Source organism: Lutra lutra, chromosome 2 (genome assembly GCF_902655055.1).
Source record: "Lutra lutra chromosome 2, mLutLut1.2, whole genome shotgun sequence".
Lineage (NCBI taxonomy): Eukaryota > Metazoa > Chordata > Mammalia > Carnivora > Mustelidae > Lutra > Lutra lutra.
Genome location: NC_062279.1, coordinates 5,264,394 through 5,283,323, shown reverse-complemented (window position 1 = coordinate 5,283,323; position 18,930 = coordinate 5,264,394).

The window sequence follows — 18,930 nt, the reverse complement described above, 5'->3', positions numbered from 1 at the left end:
AGCAGATTCTGGATCTTCTATGCTTCGTGGCATTAAGTACCTTCCCTTTAGCAGAGACTCACGTAGGTCTGTTTAGTATATTAGTTACCTGTTGCTGCATACGCATAAGTCTCATTTAGCAGCTAGAAACAGCAGATAGTAACTCGCATGATTTGCAGGGCAGGAATCTGAGAGTAACTTAGCTGTGTGATTGGATTGGAGTCTCTTGTGAGGCCACCAGTGGGTCTGTGCTAATCAGAGACCTGACGGGCTAGAACCGACCTCCAGCCTTCATCACGTACCCTTCATGGGGTCTTCCCATAGAGCTACTCATAATGCAACTAGCTTCCCCAAAGCTAGTGATCCTAATGAGAGAGAAAACCTGATAGAAGCTTTGCTTGTCTGTTGGTTTTTGTATCCTAATCTCAGAGATGATATACCACCAGGTCTGCCATATGCTGTTGACCCACAGACTGATCTTGATCGGGTCTGGGAGGGGAGCATGAAAGGATGTGAATAGCAGGTGTCCTTGATCATTAGGGGCCATCTTGGAGGCTGGTCACCACCTCTTGTCTGTCTTCTCTTTTCTAACGTTTCCTGTCCATCCCCCCAGAAGACCTGTTCCTTCTCATGACCCTCAAAAGTCTCATCCCATTCACAGCATCAGGTCAGAGTCTGTAACATTTTCATCTAAATCAGATCTGGGTCAGGGCATCCCTTGGGTGTGGTTCCTTGGATCCAGATTCCAGAGTACAGGCCTTCTCAGACTTCCCCTCCCCACAGACCAAACAACAATGACGCAGCCATTGTGTAATTATTATCAGTGTTCCTGTTCAGAAAGTGGGGAGTGGATGGGCTTTCACACAGACCTTGGTTTCAAATTCTCACTTTTTCATTTACGTTTTCTTTGACTTTGGAAAACTTCAATTACCATAAGTTATTCCTGCTAGCTACCCTGTGAAGCAGATATTAATACCTCCATCTGATTTTGGAGAAAGGGGTTCATACAGTTAATTGTATGAACCAGGTCTGGTTATCCGTCATTTTCCATTCCTGTCATCCTCTGCTATTTTCCACTCTGTCCTATGTGCCTGATTCAGGGGATGGGTCAGGCACACATACTGCATCACTTGGGCTCCTTTGCCTTCAGACTTTCTGTTGACGTCAGCCCACAGAAAATCATAGCAGGAGCACAGAAGGTTAGTAAGTGGAGAGCTTGGGCATTCTTTTTCTCTCTCTTTCCAAAAGCATTGCCTTCATTCTGAATACTGTCCTTCTAGAATTTCATGTGACCTTTGTACCCAGTACACCTGTTCCGTCTACTTGACCCTTCAACAGAGGGTAGTGATGTCTTCCCACTGATACTGGTCTCTGAGAACCTAAACGATACATTATGATTCCCTTCATTCTGCCCACCTCTGAAAATGGCCGCTTTATTAAATTTTATTTAAAAACCTAATTTGGGATTTGTTCTGTTTCTGAAAAGGATCCTGAATGATAAGCGTTTCCTTTCCTTTTCCATTAAACAATATATTTTATATATGTATATAACATAATATATATCTCTAATATATATTATATATGCTATACCAGGATATTGTTTAATTATTTATTGTTTAATATATTTATGTTATATATAAAATGTATGCATTATATATTAAGTATATAAGATGTATAATAAACATATATTTATATATAAAGATATATATTTGCATACAGGCACAGAAAGAAGTGTGTGTATATATATATACATGTGTGTGCATGTGTGTACATATACACTCACACATCTACATATTTAAAGAGGAAGACTCTCAAGAGAGGAGAATTAAACATGCAGAACTATCTTAGTGAAAAAGCATTTCAAGCCTCCAGAGACAAAGATGGGCAGCTTCAGAGCAGGCTGGGATAGAACCTGTTTCATTCGCAACTGAGCACAGCCACTAATGTCTTGCTCATCATTTCTTCATATTTTTTTTCTGATGTTGAAACAATCTTCAAGTTGCAAGATCCGTGGATACCAAGCCTGCCCTTGCATAGAGGAATATTTTTAAATGTATTTAAACAATACAAAGCTGAGAGAAGTATCACCGATGCCTCGAGTGAGACAATGGGCACCTGCCTGCTCTGATAAGAAAAGAAAGACTTCTCAAGACTTCTCTCTTGTAAGGACGAAGTCTGCTTCTACCGTTCCCCTGTGATGCTCAGAGTTCTAGAATGATTCTGATGAACCTGATGCTACAAACAGCCATTTGCATACTATTTTTTCCTCTAGCAGCTGGTGGGTGGAATTTTGATGAGCTAGCTCAGGTAGGTTGCTCAGAAGACCGAAACACATCCCTTAATCTGCAGGAGTTACAGCTGCAGCCGATTTCTGCCGCGCTGATTATTGGCTACCTGAAGGAAGTGATAAATAAAGGAGAGCAGAATGGGAGGATTTCATTATAAGCTGGTCTTTCAGTCATGAGGGGTGTTTCTCACACTCATTGTCCTATTTCTTAATCGGTTCCAATTATGATTCAGACAGCGGAGCAATTCCTTAATCTCCTTGAGCCTCATTTTATTCTCTATAACCTGATAGGTTGAGAAGCGTGACAAATAAAAAACAATTCATAAAAGGAAAATTTCACCTTCCTTGCTTCATGCACACTCTTTGAAATAATAATTCCCATCTCTGAGGTTCATATAAGGACTAAATGAGATGACAAATATAATATGGCTAGATATGTAGTAGATACTCAACTACATTTTTGCAGTTTAATGAATAAAGCCATAATATACTAAGCCCTAGGCTAGAAGTTGGAGAGAAAAATTGAGGGAGATATATATACATATATACACACACACACACACACACACACACACACACATACAGACATACATACTGGAGGATATGCATATATATATATATATATATATATATATATATATATAATGCACATATGGGCAAACTTCTATAAATTTATGTATGTAAGAATGTTAAATAGGAGTTTTCCTGTTTTTATGGTGTTGAGTCTAAGACCCCTAACTAAAAAGAGTAATAACTTAAAACACTCATTTTCTAAAGAAAATGCAAGCTACCAAACCATCCCCTGGAGGAAGAGCTGGGAGGTGGCAGGAGTTGGTCACCCTTCCTGTCTCTTCCCCAATATGTACAGAAATAAAAGTGGAGAGGAGAGGGACAGCTGCGTGACCTTGTATTTGACTCCCTGTCCTCTATAAAAGACACAATCACCATATAAACTTAACAGACCAAAAAGGATCCTCAGTTGGAATTAGACATAGAGGCAAGGGATGGCTGGAGTTTTCTTAGGCAGCTCGCCATACAGATGATATTCACATTCCCAGCATGGTGCTGCTTCCATGGTAACAAGGATTAGAGAGTTTTTGAGAAAGCCAGGCATAACCTCCTGAGGAATGGGAGGGTATGTGCATAAGAAATGGGCTCCCACTCCAATCTAGAGATGTCAGAAGACATGAGGTTGCTGGTAATGTCTAAAAAGGGTCTTGGTAAAATACTGAGCTACCCCTGCACATCTGTTAGAATAGTAACACTGACAACATCAAATGCTGGTAAGGATGTGGAGCAACTGGAACTCTCACTCATTGGTTGTGGGAATGCAAAATGGTGCACCCACTTTGGATGACAGTTGGGTGGTTTCTTACAAAATTTAAAAAAAATGCTCTTACCTTATGTAATTGCACTCCTTGGTATTTACCTAAAAGATCTAAAAATTTACGTCCACATGGAAACCTGTATGTGGATGTTTATAGCAGCTGTATTAATAATCCCCCAAAACTGGAAACCACCAGATGTCCTTCAGTAAGTGAATGGATAAACAAGCTTTGTTACATTCAGACAATGGCATATTATTCAGCACTAAAAAGGAACGAGCTACCAAGTCACGAAGAGACACAGAGGAACCTTAAATGCATATACTGAGTTAAGACAATATAAGAAGGCTACATTCTGTATGATTCCAACTATATGACATAATGGAAAAGACGAAACTGCAGAGGTAAAAAAAATGACTGGTTGCCAGAGGTTGTGAGTGATTGAGGGAATTAAGGTGGGGCAGAGCACAGTAGATTTTTAGGGCAGTGAAACTATTCTGTGTGACACCATAATGATGGAAACATGTTGTTATCCATATGTCTAAATTCATAAAATATAAAACACCAAGAGTAGGGTGCATGGGTGGCTCCATCAGTTAAATGTCTACCTTTGGCTCAGGTCATGATTCCAGGACCCTGGGATCAAACCCTGCATCGGTCTCCCTGCTCACTGGGGAGCCTGCTTCTCCCTCTCCCCACTGCATGTGCTCTCTCTTCTTATTGCTCTCTCTCAAATAAATAAATAAAATCTTAAAAACATAAAAAGAGGGTCGCCTGAGTGGCTAAGTCATTAAGCCGCTGCCTTCGGCTCAGGTCATGATCCCAGGGTCCTGGGATCGAGTCCCACATTGGGCTCTCTGCTCAGCAGGGAGACTGCTTCTCCCCCTCTCTCTCTGCCTGCCTCTCTGCCTGCTTATGATCTCTGTCTGTCAAATAAATAAATAAAATCTTAAAAAAAAAACAACATAAAAAGATAATAAAACACCACGAGTGAACCCTAATGTAAACTATGAACTCTGGGTGTAAATGATGTGTCAGTTTATAGTCATTATTGTAACCAGTGCATCCCTCCAGGGGACACTGACAATGGAGCTAACTATGGCTGTGGGGGAGTAGGGATTTATGGGAAATCTGTATGCCACCTTCTTAATTTTGCCATTAACTTAAATTGCTCTAAAATAATAGTCTTTTAAAACAAATGACAAACAAAAAGGTCTTGGTATAGTAAGCGTGGGATAAGGATTAGGACAGCCATGACCTGTGTTCTGCTGGGCCCCACATGGGATGGAAGAAGACAGTGTGTCAGAGGCTCAAGGTGAAGCATGGAGGTGTAAGAGGAGGAAGGTACTGTAGGTCTCTCCAGTAATTCCTGGGACAAGAAAGAGCATGTAGAATTTGGGATATATGTGGTTGGAATATTGCTGAAGGAATCAAGAGGAGATGAGGCTGTCTCTGAAGGGTTCCTCCATGATTGACCTTAACAGGGCAAGTATCACCCCAACATAACTACATGTGCCTTCTGGCTACTCATACCATCTTGGACCTGTTAATTTCTGAGTTGGTTTAACAGAGCTCTATTTTTTTTTTTAAACAATGCCTCCTTTAAAGTGTCCCAACGGGTATGTATATTTTCTAATACTTAGTAAGCACTGCAAATATATTCTACATGAGTCCAGAGCTATGCAGGTGTACTGCCGAAAAACCTTATTTGCTCTGAAATTAGCAAATTGCTTTGTTTCACTGGAGTCACAAAACTCGAGTAATTATTAGAGAAGCAAAATAATTTGTCCAAGTCACAGAGTTAGCAAAAATAGAGCCAGGATCTGAACCCAAATATAATTCTTAACCATTATCCAAAATTGGGCCCCACAATAAAGGGCAATTTGTCACTGAAAAATACCAAGCACAAAATCTAGCTAATAAAAATAAAAGTATGCTCAGCACATAGAGTTTCTCACTAATAATTGAAGATGATGGCTACATTGATTGATGAGTGCATTACTGGTTACTCTGTCAACCTGATGAAGGGTCTGCGTGCATGTTTGGAGAATATGCCGGCTAACTCTGCACTGTGCTTGGAGTGCTTTCCGCTGTCACTGAGATTGATGTGATAATAAAGGGGGGGGGGGTAATCAGGTGAGCAAAGAACTTTTCCCAGGACCCTAAACCTGAGATTCCAAGAAAACAAGCACAACTTAAATAATTGAATAAGGAATCCCTATGGAATGTATTGCCCCCACAGAAAAACTAACACATTCAGTTCCTATTTAGAGAATTGAAATTTTAAAGGAACCACTTCTCTTAAATGCAAACACCAACAAACTATGCTAAAGTGTGAACTGTTTCCTTACTACATATATCCAAGGGGAAGATGGATGCAACATTGCTAAGTAATTATTTTGTGTCCAGCACAGGGATAGGCAGTTCACATATTATTATACATCTACAAAACCCTTTGAGGTGAATATTATTTTCGTTTTGCAGATCAGAGAACTGAGAATCAGTGCCAAGTGTCACATTGCCAGACGTGGATATTATGACGTTTTGTAAAACTTTCTGTGATAAATTCATCATTATTTCTGAAAACCAGGAAGGAAGTCTTTAATCAGGTTTTTGAAATGTGTTAGGCAATTCTCAATTTTATGTATCTAGGTGAGAGAATGGCCCATCTTAGATTTCTGCATGGAAGTGTTGGTGCTTGAATATGTGTTACAATTGAAGTCTAATGGAATACAGCCAAAACTGCCTTTGGTTGTGCATCTTTTGATTTAAGTTCAGTTCAGCAAACACATTGAACATCTAGTATGTAGTGTTATTCATTTGTTATTCTATTAACAAACCTTAGTGAGTACCTAGTGTGTGCAATAAAGGAGATGCGTTAATGAATATTTTCATTATTGAAAACTGACCAGTAGCTAATATATGTCTGAAGTAATACTTGTAAAATGATGGACAAGTGAACAAAGGGAGGAAAATGTATGGGAAAAGAATAAAACTGTAAACAAACATGGAAAAGGATATCAACAAGTAATTTATAGAAGTTGTAATCCAAAAACATAAAAACATTAATAAAACTCAGAATTATTTGTTTTCAGATAAAAACATGCAACAAAAGTACCATCATACTATACCTATTCCACTGGCCAAAAAACCCACAAACTTAGACAACATTGAGTGTTGTGGAGAGGACTTGAGAGTTTTGAGCCCTCTGAGTGACTGCTGGGAGAGTATGGACACCTTTCTGCCATGTTTATTAATGACCTGTTCTAGGATCTACATCCCACAGAACTTCTCACAGAACTCCATGAGATATACCACTGGAGTGTCCAGGGCAAGGCAACAATGTCACCATCACCAGGAAGATGAGTAATAGACTCCTATTCCCATGAATATGGGAGTTGTGATGGTTAATTTTGTGTGTCAGTTTGACTAGGCCAGGGACTGCCCAGATTAAACATTATTTCTGGATATGCCTGAGGGTGTTTTGAGTGAGATTGATTTTTAAATTTCCATGAAATCAGTAAAGTAGATCATCCTCCTCAGTGTGGGTCAGCATCATCCAATCTGAGGAGGGCCTGACTAGAACAAAATGTAGAGGAAGGAAGGGGTCTCTCCGTATTCTTCCTGTCAGGTTGCTTGAGCTAGGATATTGACCTTCCCAATGCTCTTGGTTCTTAGTTTTTTAGATCATGACTGTAATCTCCATCCTCAGCTCCCCTGGTTCTCAAGCTTTTGATTTTGGAGGGAATTAGACCACTGGTTCTCTTGGGTGTCTAGCTTGGAGATAGCATAACATGGGATGACTCCATAACGACATGAACAAATTCCTTATAATAAGTCTCTTTTCATATATTTGCATACATATATACACATACATGCATAGATGTATATTCATGAATCTTGTATTTGTTCTGCTTCTGCAGAGAACCCTGTGGTCTATGATGAGGGAGAAAGGAATTACAACAGAGAATGTGGAATAAAGCAATAAATAAATGACATAGAAAGGTGTCTGGTGTAGATAAGTGATAATGTACTGTGAACTCAGTAAGATTAATTCAGAGCTTAGTACCTGAGGCCAGAGAGGGAAGACATCAACACTCTGTCTCATTGAATGCAATTAAAACTAATTTTAAAAATTGTTTCATTTACAAAATTGACCAAGACTCTCAAGTACATAGGAATAAACACACATACATGTATTAATATAATATATAGATGTGTGTTTATATATGTGTATGTGTGCGCTCTCTATTGAAGACCATTAAAATAAGAACAGAGAAAAGGAGAGATATTCTTTGTTTTTTGATGAAAAAAATCAGTACGGAATACACACAATAATGGAAATTCTTCAACTAAACTATATGTTTAGTGTTATTGCAAACACAAATCTCAATAGGGATTTTTACATTTTTTCCCTTATTTTGTTTGTCTCAACAATTTGATCTTAAAATTCAAGTGAGAAACTAAAGGATCAATGATACTAAAGACAATATTTGAAGAAAAATAAGCCAGGGCACTTACTCTACTAGATATTTGGACTCGAGACTTTCAGATTAGGTCTGAGAAAGACAAGGTGACCAGTGAAAGGGAATAGGGAGTCCAAAGATAAACCAATACATAATAGGAAACAGGTGGGTTTTCAACTCAGTGTAGAGAGGATGGTGTCTACTCAAGCAATAGTTTTGGACAAAAATAAGTTAAGGATCATATTATATGGTATATTTTTGAAGAATATGGGGTTTATATGGGTTCAAAATCCTTTTCTCTCTCTATGACATGCTGTCTTCAGGAAATTACTTTACCTTAGTTTCCGTATCTGTTGAATGGACTTAAAGATAGTACCTAACTCATACGCTTAGGGGGATTCAATGCCCCCACATTAAGTATGTATGTAATAAGCAATAGGTATGTGTTAGCTAGTGTACTCATTATAAATCTAACTGATAGGCTGCATAATTAGGATTATTTCCCTCCTAGTTAACTAAGTCATTTATCCATTCAAAATTATTTCTTGCAAAACTGTTGTGTACCAGGGGCTCTGCTGCGTAGTGGACATAAGACCGTGTAGGAAGCAGAAGTGAATCCTGCTTGCCTGGAGCCATAAGTCTTGGGAAAGAGATTAATTTGCAGAATATAAATAAGTAAAATATTTAGACTATTAACTGATAATGAAAGCTGTGGAGATAAATAGGTCAAAAATAGAATAGGATTGGGTACAACAGAGTTTGTGAAACTTAAGCATGTGGCCAATGAAGGCCTTATTTAAAAAAAAGAAAAAAAGGCCATTATATGAGTAAAGTGTGGATGGAGATGGAACAAGTCACAGATACCACATAGGGAAGAGTACGTCCTCTGCTGCTCTCCAGTCCTGCCACCGTCCAGAATGAAACCGGGTCCACAGCGAGTCCGTGCCTTCACTTTGGCACTATCTAGTTTGAATCAATGGATCCTCAAATAAATCCTGGAAAAGAAATGGAGTATGACTCAGTTTACTTCTAGTGCTAGTTTGCTGAGATTTTTATTATGAGAGGGTATTAGATTTTGTTAAATATTTTTCCTGGATCAATAGATATAGTCATGTGACTTTCCTATTTTACCTTATTTAAGAGATGGATTACATTAACTGATTTTCGAACGTTGAACCAGGCTTGCATACAGGGATAAATCCCTCCTGGTTGTGATGTATAATTATTTTTACACATTGTTGAATTTATTTTTTATTTTTTTTGAGTTTTTATTTAAATTCTAGTTAGTTAACATATAGTGTAATATTGATTCCAGGAGTACAATTTAGTTAGTGACTCATCACTTACATACAGCACCCAGTGCTCATCACAATAGCACAGTCTCTGAAAAACACTATGGGAGTTCCTCAAAAAGTTAAAAATAGAACTCTATAATCCAGCAATTACACTACACCCCAATGTTTATAGCAGCATTATCAATAATAGCCAAATTATGGAAAGAGCCCAAATGTACATTATTGGATTTACTTATTTTTAAATTTTTTATTTAAATTCAATTTAGTTAACATATATTAGTTTCGGGATAGAATTTAGTGATTCATCAGTTGTGTGTAACACCCAGTGCTCATTCCATCATGTGCCCTCCTTAATGCCCATCACCCAGTTACCTCATCCTCCCCACCTTCCTTCAAGCAACACTCAGTTTGTTCCTTATAGTTACGAGTCTCTTATGTTTAGCCTCCCTCTCAGTTTTTATGTTATTTTATTTTTCCTTCCCTTCCCGTGTGTTTATCTGTTTTGTTTCTTAAATTCCATAGATGAGGGTAATCTTACGGTATTTGTCTTTCTCTGACTGACTTGTTTCACTTAGCTTAATACATTCTAGCTCAGTACGCATCACTGCAGATGGAAAAATTTCATTCTTTTTGATGGGCTGAGTAATACTCCCAATGTGTGTGTGTGTGTGTGTGTGTGTGTGTGTGTATACATATATATATCTCAACTCTTCTTTATCCATTCATCTGTTAATGGACATCTGGGCTCTTTCCATAGTTTGCTATTGTGGACATTGCTGCTGTAAACATTGGGGTACATGTGCCCCTTCAGATCACTACATCTGTATCTTTGGGGTGAATACTCAGTAGAGCAATTGCTGGGTCATAGACTAGCTCTATCTTTAACTTTTTGAAGAACATCCATATTGTTTTCCAAAGTGACTGTACCAGCTTGCATTCCCACCAACAGTGGAAGAAGGTTCCCCTTTCTGTACATCTTCACCAACATCTCTTGTTTCTTGAGTTTTTAATTTGAGTCATTCTGACCAGTGTGAAATGGTATCTCACTGTGGTTTTGATTTGTATGTCCCTGATGCCAAGTGATGTTGAGCATTTTTCATGTGTCTGTTAGCCATTTGTGTGTCTTCTTTAGAGAAACATCTGTTCACATCTTCTGCCTATTTCTTGACTGGATTTTTCTTTACTTTTTAGGGTATTGAGTTTGATAAATTCTTTATAGATTTTTGGATACTAGCCCTTTGTCTGATATTTCATTTGCAAATATCTTCTTCATTCCTTAGGTTGCCTTTTAGTTTTGTTGTTGTTTCCTTTGCTGTGCCAAAGTTTTTTTTTTTTTTTAATCCTGATGAAGTCCCAATGTTCATTTTTGTTTTGTTTCCTTGCCTTTGGAGACATGTCTAGCAAGAAGTTGCTGTGGCTGAGGTCAAAGAGTTAGCTGCCTGTGTTCTCTTCTAGGATGAAAGACCTAAATATGAGATAGGAATACATCAAAATCCTAGGGGGGAACACATTATTGTATTTAATTTGCTAACTTCTCATACAGGATTTTTGCATCTGTGCTTATGAGAGATATTAATCTTTAGTTTTCATTTCTTCTAATGACTTTTCCTGGTTTTGGCATCAGGGTAATGCAGGCTTCATAGAATGAGTCAGGAAATATTCCTTCTGTCCATCCTCTGGAAGAGATGGTGTAGAATTGGTATAATTTCTTTCCTAAGTATTTGTTAGAATTCACCAGTAAACCCATCGGGGCACTTTTTTTTTCTGTTGTGGAAAGTGATTAATTATTGATTCATAAATATTTATGTTGGCTTATTTATATTGTGTATTTCTTGTTTGAGTTATGACAAATTTTATATTTTGAGGATTTGCCCCATTTTATCTGGGCAATCATATTTGTGGGCATAGAGTTGTTTGTAGTATCCATTTATTATCTTTTTAATGTACATAGCATCTGTAGCGGTGTCTCTGATTTCATTCTTGATATTAGTTATTTGTTTCCTGTATTTTTATTTCCTCAAATAATCTTATTAGAGGCTTATCAATTTTATTGATCCTTTCAGAGAAGCAGCTTTTGGTTTCATTAATTTTCTCTATTGGTTTTTTTGGTTTTAATTCCATTTTTTTTAAAGATTTTATTTATTTATTTCACAGAGAGCGATCACAAGTAGGGGCAGAGAGGCAGGTGGGGGGGGGGGAAGCAGGCTCCCTGCTGAGCAGAGAGCCCAATTTGGGGCTCGATCTCAGGCCACTGGGATCATGACCTGAGCCGAAGGCAGAGGCTTAACCTGTTGAGCTAAGCAAGTGCCCCTAATTCCATTTATTTTTGCTCTCATTTTTTAAAATTTAATTTAATTTATTTATTTGACAGAGAGAGTACAAGCAGGGGGAACAGGAGGCAGAGGGAGAAGCAGGCTCCCCGCTAAGCAGGGAACACAACTCTGAGATATGACTAGAGCTGAAGGCAACCTTAAACTTAACCAGCAGACCACCCAAGCAGCCTCTGCTGTCATTTTTATTATTTCTTTTCTTCTGCCTTCTTTGACTTTAAAAGTTTGCTTTTCTTTTTCTAGTTCCTTAACGTGGAAACTTAGATTATTGATTTTTTATCAGTCTTTCTCCTCCACTTCTCCCTTCCTTCCTTCTTCCCATCCTTCCTTCCTTTCTTAGTAGGCTCCATGCCTAGCTTGGAGCCCAATGTGGAGCCCAGCATTGAGCCCAGCATGGATACAAGCATGGGGCTTGAACTCAACTTGAGATCAACACCTGAGCTGAGGGGCACCTGGGTACCTCAGTGGGTTAAAGCCTCTGCCTTCAGCTCAGGTCATGATCCCACAGTCCTGGGATCAAGCCCTGAATCGGGCTCTCTGCTCAGCAGGGAGCTGGCTTCCCTTCCTCTCTCTCTGCCTGCCTCTCTGCCTGCCTGTGATCTCTGTCTGTCAAATAAATAAATAAAATATTTAAAAAAAAGAAGACCTGAGCTGAGATCAAGAGTTGGGCATTTGACTGACTGACCCACCAAGGCACCCCTATCTTTCATTTACTTGTCTATCCTAAAGTTTCTATCCTGTGAAACCTGTTACAAGCCAAAATGGCATAAAGTGAAGAAGCAACTACCACAATGCACATGGAAAAATTTTTGCATGTTTTCAGACCCTCTAAATAACTTCTCTTAGGCTTCTCTGATACCTTATGCCATATCATCCTCATGGATGCACAGAATAAATCAAGTCGAGGATAGATGCTCGCAGACACAGTTCAGAGCTATGGCAATTTGATGCTGAGATACTAAGTATATTTCCCAGGAAAGGAGCTTGGTGGACACACTGTGCCCAGGATGTGTTCTGCCCCTATAATAGCTCAGTGCAAAACAAATGCTGAACACTATTTTCAGTTTTCATCTTGTTTTATGACAGTGAAGTCCTCTTCAAATATCTTTCAGTTACCAAAACAGGTACTAAGGGAGGTATTTGGCAAAAGAGGAGAATAATACAAAATTTCAAAAGGTGTAGGATACCTATATATATATAAACAAAATGATGAATTTCTATCTAAGCTCTGCTTTTGCTACATCCCACAAATTTAGACAAATGTGTTTCATTCTCATTTATTTAAAAATATTGCTTAATTTTACTTAAAATTTGTTCTTTCATCATTTTTTATCCAGAAGATCATTGCCTAATCTCTGTGTATTTGGGGGACTCTCCAGTTATTTTTCTGTCATTGATTTTTAGTTAAATTCAGTCGTGCTCTGAGAGCAGACTTTGTATAATTTCTATATTTTTTTATTTGGTAAGATGTGTTTTATTGCCTCTAATGTGTCCTATCTTTTTTTTTAAATTAAGATTTTATTTATTCATTTGACAGAGGGGGAGAGAGAGCATTAGCAGGTGGGAGTGACAGAGGGAGAGGGAGAAGCAGACTCCCTGCTGAGCAGGGAACCTGATGAGGGACTCGATCCCAGGACTGAGGGATCATGACCTGAGCCAAAGGCAGAAGTGTAATGGACTGAGCCACCCAGGTGCCCCTTATGGGGTCTATCTTGATGAATGTTCCTTGTGAACTTGAGAAGAATATGTATCCTATGGTTTTGGAAAGAAGTAGTCTAAATGATCAATTATATCAAGTTGGGTGATTTGTTAAGTTAAACTAAGTCCTTACTGATTTTCTGCCTGCTGGATCTGTTGATTTCTGATAGATGGATGTTGAAGTCTCCAAATGTGATAATGGATTAATTTATTTCTCTATACTTCTGTTAGTTTTGCCTCTCATAGTTAGATATCCTGTTGTTAGGCATATATGTGTTAAGGATTGCTAGGTCTTCTTGGAGATTAACCACTTTATCATCATGTAGTACCCTCCTTCATCTCTGATAATTTTTTTTAGCTTTCAAGTTTACTCTGTGTGAAATTAAAATAGCTACTTTTGCTTTCTTTTGATTAGTATTATTCTGGTATATTTTTCTATTTTGTTTTTAAAATTTATATATGTTTTTACATTTAAAGGGACTGTCTTATAGACAGTGCATTGTTAGTCTTGTTCTTTAACCCAGCCTGACAATCTTAATCTTAATTTGTGCATTCAGGTCATTGATATTCAAAGTGATTATTGTTGTAACTGGATAAATATCTACCATATTTGTTCCTGTTTTCTATTTGTGGCATTCCTTATTTGCTTTTTTTTTTTTTTTTGCTTTCTCCTCTTTTTCTGCCTTTTAGTGGTTTTAATTAAGCATTCGATTACATTTTTCTCTTCTTTCTTAGCATGTTAGTCATACTTCTCTTCTTAAAAAAAATTGGTGGTTATATTAGAGGTTGCAATATGTTTGCTGCTAATCCAAGTCATCTTTCAAATAACACTTTACTACTGAACAGGTGGTATATCATAGAATAAGAAAACAATCCTAGGGATGCCTGGGTGGCTCAGCGGGTTAAGCCTCTGCCTTCGGCTCAGGTCATGATCCTAGGGTCCTGGGATTGAGCCCCGCATCAGGCAGTCTGCTCAGTGGGGAACCTGCTTCCCCCTCCTCTCTGCCTTCCTCTCTGCCTACTTGTGATCTCTCTGTCAAATAAATAAATAAAATCTTTAAAAAAGAAAGAAAAGAAAACAATCCTATTTCTTCCCTCCTATGCCTAGTATCATTGCTGTCATTTATATTACTTATATATAAGCTTACATTAGCATATCTATATCCTATATACCTACATAAGTGCACATGATTGAATAAACTGTTGGTGTTATTTTAAACAAACCTATCTGTCAAATCAATTAAAAATAAGAAAAATAAAAATGTTTATTTTACCTTCACTTATTCCTTCTTTAATGCTCTTCCTTTCTTTATGTAAATTCAAGTTTTGGACTTACATCATTTCCTTTTTTTCTAAAAAACTCCTTTTAAGATTTTTTGCAAGTCAGGTCTATGACAACAAATTCTTTCAATTTATGTTTGACAAAGGTCTTAATTCTCTTTCACTTTTGAAGGATAATTTTACAGTGCACAGAATTCTGGGTTAGTGGTTTCTTTTCCTCTCTGTGTTTGAAATACTAGCGCCCCCCCCCCCCACCTTTCTTCTTGCTTGCATGGTTTCTGAGAAGAAGTTAGATGTGATTCTTATCTTTGTTTCTCAAAGTGGGAAAGGTGTTTTATCTCTGGCTCCTTTCAAATTTTTTTTTTTCTTTATCTTTGAATTTTGTGTAGTTTGAAGATGAAATGCTTAGGTGATTTTTTTTTTTTTCTCATTTATTCTGCTTGGTGTTCTCTAAGCATCATGGATCTGTGGTTTGGTGCCTGACATTAATTTGAAAAAAATTCTTGGTCACTAGTGTTTTGTGTACTTCTGTTCTTTCTCTCCTTCCTCTCCTTCTGGTATTCCCATTACATATGTGCTGTATCTTTTGTAGCTGTCCCATAGTATTTGGATATACTTTTCTGTTTGGCTTTTCCAGTCTTTTTTTCTCTTTGCTTTTCAGTTTTAGAAGTTGCTGTTGAGATTTCCTGAAGCTCAGAGATTGTTTCTCAGTCGTGTCCAGTTTACTCATGAGTCCATCAAAGACATTCTTCATTTTTGTTAGTGTTTTTTTGATCTCCAGCATTTATTTTTAGTTATTTCTTAGGATTTCCATCTCTCCACCACTACTGTCCATCTGTTCTTGCATATGGTCTACTTCATGCATTAGAACCCTTAGCATATTACTCATGTCTATTTAAATTTCTGGTCTGATAATTCTAACACTCCTGTCCTGGTTTTGATGCTCTGTCTCTTCAAATTGTGGTTTTTGCCTTTTAGGATGCCTTGTGATTTTTCTCTTCTTAGTCAGACATGATGTAACAAGTAAAAGGAACTGTTGTGAACAGACCAGTAGGGTGAACTGTGAGTAGAGGAGAAGCACTCCGTGTCCTGTCATGAAGTCCCAGGCCTTTAATGAGCCTATGCTTCTGGACTGTGAACTTCACTAGAGTTTCCCTGTTTGTTCTTCCCCTTCGATGGGATAGAGTGGCTAGAATAAGCTGGAGTTGGGTATTTCCCTTCCCCCAATCCCTGGGCTTTGATACTACCCAGCAGGTTAGGTCCTAGTTGACTAGTTTCTCCCGAGGGTGCACCATGTTAAGCAGAACAGAGTGCTGTGGTTTATTTTGAAATGATTCCCATTTTCATGTCCCCTGTATGCTGCAGGAAAGGATAGTTCTCTGGTATTTACCGTGAGAACCTTATTCTTTAAGGTCTGGTTTAAGGTCTGGTTTCTACTGAGTTCAAGCCCCATGACATGACAAGCCCCAGGGCCTTGTCTCCCACCCTTGGCAAGAGCATTTCCTCCTGAGTGTTAACCGTTAACCATTGGGCCCCATCCCCTTCCTCAGGCCCCTGCTAACATCACCTGTCTCGCTCCCTTTTTGTGCTTAGACCACAGGTCTGTTTAGAAAATTTCTTTTGAAAATATTATTTATTTAAAAGCACATTGGTTTAGATTATGCTGAGTGAAATAAGTCAAGCAGAGAGAGTCAATTATCATATGGTTTCACTTATTTGTGGAGCATAACAAATAGCATGGAGGACAAGGGGAGTTAGAGAGGAGAAGGGAGTTGAGGGAAATTGGAAGGGGAGGTGAACCATGAGAGACTATGGACTCTGAAAAACAATCTGAGGGTTTTGAAGGGGTGGGGGGTGGGAGTTTGGGGGAACCAGGTGGTGGGTATTAGAGAGGGCACGGATTGCATGGAGCACTGGGTGTGCAAAAACAATGAATACTGTTATGCTGAAAAGAAATAAAAAATACATATATAGTATATATATATATATATATATATATATATATATATATAAAAGCACATTGGTTGATTGAACTCCTATTTCAAAAGTTAAACCTTCTGACCATATATACTTTCATATTGTCAAAAAGAGATAATACAACAATTTCTTTTAAGAAAGTAATTAAGGGTTGTGAGATTGAGCCTTGGGCTCTGTGCTGAGTTTGAAGCCTGTTTAAGATTCTCTGTCCCTTGGGGAACCTGGGTAGTGCAGCCAGTTAAGGGTCCAACTCTTGGTTTCAGCTCAGGTCATGATCTCATGGTCATGATCTCAGGAGCATGATCTCAGGGTTCTGAGATCAAGCCCTGAGTCAGGCTCTGTGCTCAATGGGGAGTCTGCCTAAGACTCTCTCTCCCCCTCTCTCTGCTCCTTCCCACCTAATTCATAGGCACACACACTCAAAAGAAAGAAAGATTGATTGATTAGGAGTGTTGGGAATTTCATCCACCTACTGGTTATTGTATTTCCTGATTTTATAGTCATGTGTAAATGGTAAATACTTGAATCTATCACAAATATAAAGTGCTTTCACTCTGAACAAAGGAGGTGGGGACTGGACTACCTATCACTTCCCATCTCAGAAACTGTTCTTTCACTGTGGATGGTGTCAGAGGGCAGACAGCACACCATTTAGGGCACAGGGTACCTTTCCTTTGACTCCCATGAAAGGAAGATCTATTTTGCCCACAAGTATAAAAAAAGTAGGATTTCTTTTCTTAATTTACAATTTTAGAGTCAGTCTTGAGTATCAAGAGATGGTGCCACAAGTCCAAAATAGAGCTTTGAGATCATAAGCATACTGTTACTTTATAATTCTTTTCTAAAAAAGTTTTTTTTTAAAGATTTTATTTATTTATTTGACAGAGAGAGATCACAAGTAGACAGAGAGGCAGGCAGAGAGAGAGAGAGAGGGAAGCAGGCTCCCTGCTGAGCAGAGAGCCCGATGCGGGACTCAATCACAGGACCCTGAGATCATGACCTGAGCCGAAGGCAGCGGCTTAACCCACTGAGCCACCCAGGTGCCCAAAAAAGTTTTTTTATGAATGATTTTCATTAGTATTTTTACTCTTTAATAGCAACAACAAAATCTGAGTTATTTGTTTGTTGGTTTTGCTACTTTATTATATATTGCAGAGTTTGGGATGATTTGATCAAATTTTAATTTGTTTAAGCTCTAACTAGATAACATAAGTAGTGAGGGACAATTGTGCTAAAGAGGAAATATTCTGCTTTGCATTATTTAATTTTGTAGAGATTCAAAGGGCATGAAGTTGTTTTTGAAGCACAAACTACTTAGGAAATTGTAATTTTCCTTGCATGAAGAGCTCAGCTAGATAAAAACTGACATTTTCAGATAAATACGTTTATTACTATTTTTAGTCCTGGTACAATTTTATGTTTTCCATGTCTTGCCAATCATGAGTGGCCATTTTTAAGTAGATTTTTTTTTCCTCTGTGACCATCTCTGCTTGATAAAAACTGACATTTTTGAAATAATCCATAATATATTTGCTATTTTTAGACTTTGTCCAATTTTATATTTTCATTTCCAGCAGGTCTATCTTTATATAAATTCATTAAGTTTAGTACACTGTTGCAAATAAGGAAGTGCATATACTATTTAATAGATTAATAAATGCTGTTGCTCTGCAAATACAAAATTTTGGAAAATAAATCTAAAACAATGCATAACAAATCAATTGCAGTTACCTTGCAATTATCCTTATTATTAGTAATACCCTTTTGATTAAATCTCATACGATTATTAAAAATGTTTCTGGAAATTTTAAATGTAGAAATACACATGAAAAATAATTTAGGGAAACAAAAACACACAATATTCCACCATCTCCTTAAAATTCTGCATATAAATGTTGATATTTGCTGTTGTCATCGTTAGCATAGGGTCATTTTGTAAGCCTTTTTTAAAATGTTACCCAGCTGTTTTCTATGTTTGGCACACATTTTGACTCTAAACCCCTTCTTTGCCTCTTATCTGCATTGACTAAAAGATGCCTGTTATCCATTTCTGTCCTTGACTTTCCCATCTGAACCCCAGTGTTGCACATATTCTGCCACAGTGAAAGCCGTAAGACAAAATCAGTAAATTTAAAATTACTGTGTTCAGTCTGATAGATGTCAAATCAGATGACCCTGAAGGAAGGAAAGTCAGTGTGTGACAGTCCTCACAATACAAGACACTTGCCCCAACCTGCCTATCTCCACGTCAGAGGAGGGGAAAAAAACACCACCCTAAGAAGCTTATCAACA